This window comes from Styela clava, chromosome 11, assembly GCF_964204865.1.
Source record: "Styela clava chromosome 11, kaStyClav1.hap1.2, whole genome shotgun sequence".
Classification (NCBI taxonomy): domain Eukaryota; kingdom Metazoa; phylum Chordata; class Ascidiacea; order Stolidobranchia; family Styelidae; genus Styela; species Styela clava.
The window spans coordinates 18,771,162-18,777,161 of record NC_135260.1 but is presented as its reverse complement, the minus strand read 5'-3'; positions in this window follow the sequence as shown (position 1 = coordinate 18,777,161).

Below are 6,000 nucleotides of genomic sequence, written 5' to 3'. Positions count from 1 at the left end.
ACAGTAATGTCCTTCTCTGGTCAATGATAATTCTCATTGCTCTGATCTACTAGTATCTTGCATGCCTACTCTCGCCCTAACATATGTCTGGTATTTTTGCGACACAATCGAGTGAAAAGGATGCTGGTCCTGTTTTTTCAAACTATTACATGCACTTGTAATTACATGTAAATAAACCCGTCAGAAAACTCCATGTGAATTGCTCCACAATATTCGTAAGAATGTGTTTCCCAGCGTATTAAGGTCGTCGGGTTATTTGCTTCCAAGTATGATTAATTCACCACCATAATTTTGCAACTGCTCTGGCTCTCATACATGTCAGAGAAAGTTCTTTATGATCAGTTATGTTGAAAACAAAAAACGAAGTGGATTGAGATGTGTGGGCTCGTTGGCGATAGGCTCATGGAATTATCATGATTTTGGTCAAAAAAATAATTGCTGATTCTCAGGAGCAGCGAAGTCATTAACCTGTTTTCACAATGATTGTTCATTTTTTTTTTATAATTTCATTATCCACATCTGGTCATACTCGATTGCCCTGAATGATTCTTTGACGCGATGAAATTGGCAGTTTACAAAGAGTGAACAAAACAAAAAAGTTAGGAAGCACTGGTGTGATGAATCATGATATATATATACAGTGACGTAGCATCCACCCCCGCGGTCGCGCCCACAGCGCAAAGGGGCCCAAGCGGTTAGAATTTAGAAGCCGCAAACCAAAAGCTACAAAGCAAACCAAGTAATGCAAATCTTATACCGTTGGTGTTAGTTATGCTCAAATCGTTTTGTTACGTAACAATGCCAGGGAGTCGTGGATTTTCGGAGTCTTATGGTTTGATCGCACCGGGAAAATTACGAAAGCTGTCAGAATGATGTCGAAAGCAAAACCTCTCAGTGGCGCACAGAGACGCAGAAAAAGGGCAGAAGAGGAAGAACGTATGAAAAAATTAAAGTAACCAAGATAAACAGCAAATTTTAGGTTACCATTGCCCTTTTATAGCGACATGTTATGCTTTTTGACAAAAAAAAAAAAAAAATAGTTGACGTCAACGGATTTTCCGAAAAGGGTAACCTAACCTGTGGATAGGAATATTTCCTGTCGAAGAATACTTCTCCCATCTCTGGCCGCTTAACGTCCGCCTCTAAAAGAATTTGCGCTAGAGAACCAAGAGTCATGGGAAGTCCAGGCAGAGACCGTAGTGTCTCCAGAGAGGGTCCTTCTATTTATACAACGAAAAGGAGTTTCGTATCCATTTGAGGAAGATGTCGCTTTGCATCGAATGGATGACATAACAACGAGAATATCGGTCGGAGACCAAAGATTTATCGATCGAAACTGCGGTTTCGATTCATGACTCTATAGTGACACCGCGTGTCCCATCACTAATTAATTAATAACTCGCTAATTATACGACATAATTCATCCAATCAATAGGCTTCTGGTCCGAGATATGATGAATGCACATGCAAAATTTGGAGCAGATTCAACCCCGCCTTCATAAGATATCGCGTTCATCTAACACAGGGGTTCTCAAACTTTTGGTGTTGCGGAGCCCTTGAAAGGTTGAATATTATTCGCGGAGCCCCAAATAAATTTTAAAATTGTTACTTCCAGATTATTATTCCCGAGCAAGTTAAATGTACTTTATTTATTTTAAATGCTGAACCTTTTTTAATAGGGTTAACACAAGTCATAAATAAATCTAAATTTTATACTAAAGCTGTAAATTTGACCCTTGACGAACATATTAATAAATTAAGGATCGAATCTTTTCTTTTTTGACATTTTTGGAAGACTTAATTAAAAGGCCGTTAGTAACGTGCGCTATTTCATTTTGTTACAATCGCCGATTTTTTCCGTCAGCATGGCGTGTTTTAAACATCTTTACGCCGCTGTTTATTCTCCCTAAATCAAAAATTTCCCTCGGCATATACATGTATTGTTACACAATGACGACGTTAATTGCTTTTTTGTTCTCGTGGGGAATTATGAGTTCAATGTGAAAAACATGTTACCATATTATAGTCATCGGCGATGAAATGCTAAAAATAATAATCAATAAAAAGGTAAATCCACAACTCAAATTTCTTGATTGAAAAACGGCATTCTAAAATATTTAAACTGAAACTTAAAATGGAAGATCACACTTTGGTTTCAGCAGACTCACCTCAGATTGAAAACGCTTCTATAGACATTGTAAATCACAAATTTTGGTGTTATGTTAGGTTTTCATCGTAGTAGCTGCGAAATCGAAACACAGTCAATTGTGCGCGCGATTTACCTTTTTTTCATTCTGAAACTACCGACGCAGCCGCACGCAATCAATTGTGCGCGCGATCCGCGATGTACCTTTTTTCATTCTGAAACTACCGACGGAGCTGAATGCAATAAAATAATTTTCAATTGTTCGTATTTTCCCCAGACATTGTGATTTTTTAAACGGCGATATCTTGCTTGAAAATAATCTCAAGTGCGAAAGAACAAATCAAGTTTGACAAATCCCAAGATCGCAAAAATACGACACCAATTCATTTATAGTTGGCAGCTTATCACATATTTTATGTTATTTTAGAATAGTATTCTTTCATTTTAGTAATCCTAATAGTAATCTCGAATCAAACGTGAGTAACGATGAGCACAACTACATTATACCGACGAGACACGTCAAATGCTCCATCGGAACAGCGAGAAGGGGCCCCGAGCGGTTAAAATTTAGAAATTTAAGCCGCAAAACCAAAAGCTGCATTGCAAAAGCAGTAATGCACATCTTATAATGTTGATGCTAGTTCTGCTCAGATCGTTTTGTAACGTAACAATGCCGGACTCGTCGATTTTCGGCGTCGTGTGGTTTGATCGCACCGGTCACCGGCACAATTACGAAGGCTGTCAGATTGATGTCGAAAGCAAAACTTCTCAGTGGCGCACAAAAACGAAGAATAAAGGGCAGAAGAGGAAGAACGTATGAAAAAAATTCAAGTAACCAAGATGAACGAAATATTTGAACCAAAATTGAAACAATTAGACTTGGGAATACCGAACGTAACTGAGGAGGAATTAAGCCTAGCACCGGTGGTATCGGTAGAAAACCAGATGCGTGTCAAATCTCCAAAAGTGATGGCGCCGGCGCGAATGAATTTTCTTCCAAAACTTACACGACAATTATCACAGGTTAGCTACTGATTTTTGAAGCGAATTGAAAGAATTGATATGACGAAGATGGTGGATGAGTTTGCTAACACGAAAGCGCAAATTTTAGGTTACCATTGCCTTTTTATAGCGACATGTTATGCTTTTTGACAAAATAAAAAAAAAATTTTGTTTTAGCTTATGTCCGAGAGTTTTTAGGGTCATTTCAACGAAATATTTTTTTTGCGGGGGGGGGCACAAGAGTCTTGCTACGCCACTGTACTTACCCATCTTAAGATTGATAAGTAATGAAGCTTCCCGCGCCAATACGCAAAAGTGACACTGCGAAGTGTGCAGAAAAAACACTTTTTGCTATGGATATATCCAGTGGTGAGATTCAATTTTTTTGTCAGCCGGTTCCATCACAGAAGTCCTATTTTTTCGGCCGGTTCTGTTATATATTTTTTAAGTATTGCTAACCGGTTCGTTGATCCAATAAAATCCCGCGAGACGGTTCTATAGAATCGATGCGAACCGTCTGAATCCCACCACTGGATATATCCCCCTCTGTGAGATGCAATGCGCTCCAGGTTACTGGTGAGCAACGACTAACATACCGCTGGTGAGGCAAGGATCAATGGGTCAATTACTGTAATTATTTTGAGCAATGGTACATATTGGTTTTTTGAGACACCACTTGTTTGGGCAAAAAATACTACATTTGAACAATAAGCAAACTAATCCAACAACTCTTAATTAGTAAAAAAAAATCGCCACGATCAAATCTATCCTTCGCTTTCCGCCAACTATCATTGATGAGTGCAGCCATGTCTTCACCCGTTACACACATGAAAAAGAATGCTCAGCCTCAACAGTTGTTGCTCGTAGCTTCATAACGATCTGTACTGTTGTGTGTACGCTGGGAAGAAGCTTCTCCAAACATTCGTCGTTGACGTTATGTGTATGTAACGTCACGCCTGGGTGTTCACTTCATTTTCTCCAAGTTGTAGAATACGAAATACTAGTGCCCATTAACCCTTTTATTTATGTGAAACGTTTGCTAGTAAAATCAAATTGTGAGAGGAAAAGGAGATTTTTTAATTGAAAATTTGAAGTGTATATGTACTATAAATCTCTGAACGTCTGGCGGTTTTCGGGTCTTGTCCTCGAGAATATCCTATCTGCATATCAGGCAATCGATCGAAATCTAAAGAGATATTCGAAAACACTAATGAGCGTAAACTACTCGTTCACCTTATAAACATGTCATAAACGACATTCCAGGAAACTCGGGCAAACGGGAAGGATATTAAAAAATGTTCGAATTTTTGAGTACCGACAATTCATTGATGCTTGGCTTATTCTTTCTTGTAACGCGTAGAATACTAGGGTCCTGTATGTTGGCCACTTAACAAGTGTGCTACCGAAAAGCGTGCCCAATCGAGAACTATGTATTGCTTTTGCGAATGTCGTAAACGATTTTTAGGCATAAATGTATGTTGGGAAGATATGCCCATACAGAGGTTGCGATGATGATATATATTAAGAAATATTACAATGAAAGAGAAGTCATATCATCTTCTGTATGTGCGCAATCGACTTAACAATGCATAATTCCCATGAGACACATTTGGTTACTATAATTGAGTTTACTCAGGAGATTTAATACAGAATTCGCAAAACAATTTTATACTGAACTAACTACAGAACTATATATCGCTTGAGTCGGTCATAAGATTTGATGGCGGGTTTTATTTTGTGAATCGCCTTCCGCAGTATTGGTCCGTGTACCATGTAATGAAAAGACTAGGCAGTAATTTAAACGGGAAAGTAAAGATCGATTCCAGGTAGTACCTGTAATAATGTCGTTTTAAACTGAATTTTTCTGAAACCACGAATCTTTGCAAGGATTCTAGTCAGTGCGATTTTAACCATCGCTATTACCGAAAATTCATTTCAAAACGACATTATAACAGGCACTACAATTCCAAAGAATCGATCCTTACTTTCCCGTCGGAACAAATGTGTGTCTAGAACGCAGATTGCTCAGACATTTAGACTTGTCTATGTTCTAGTAAACGATTTTTCAACAGGGGTGATAACTTTTTTGTGGCTTTGGAGCCAGGCCACACAAAAGGGGCCAGGCCACGGAGAAAATGGGGCCAGGCCACGGAGAAAATGGGGCCAGGCCACAGAGAAGATGGGGCCAGGCCACGGACAAATTGGGGCCAGGCCACGGAGAAAATGGGGCCAGGCCTCAGAATATTTGGGGCCAGGCCAGCGCAATGGTAACGTTAAAACATCCGTATTTGTTTAGTTATATTTTTGTTTATAAGTAATGTGGAAACTGGTAATGTTAAGACATATACGGTACTTGTACAATTGAACCGTATCGTATGTTACAACCCGGGAAAATGCTGTATTGGAACACTTACTCAGTACAAATGTAGAGGTATAAGTTTATTTCGACTCCATAATCAGCAATAGACGATAAAATAATAGATAAAAACAAATGATAAAGTAACTGATTATAGAATCGGAAAAGCAAACAAAACCTCAAGTAAAGTTTAAAGCCTACATATTTTAGATGGAAAGGTATTGATAAAAGAAGTAGTACGTGTTCGCTCACCCAATGTATTACTTTTGTGAGGGGGTTATATTGCGAGCGATACATTATTGTAGTGTTTCTACTGGTCACCGTATCTATATATTTATAATCCTCACCGCATTCATTGTCTTTTTACTGTAGCGTGAACTGGTGCCTATATGTTAAAAAAAACTCAGTGAAATAAGTTATATTTATTGCTTGTTGCATACCTTTTTGTGATTGTTAATTTTTTTAGCGAATATGTGTTGTTATTTAATTATTTTCA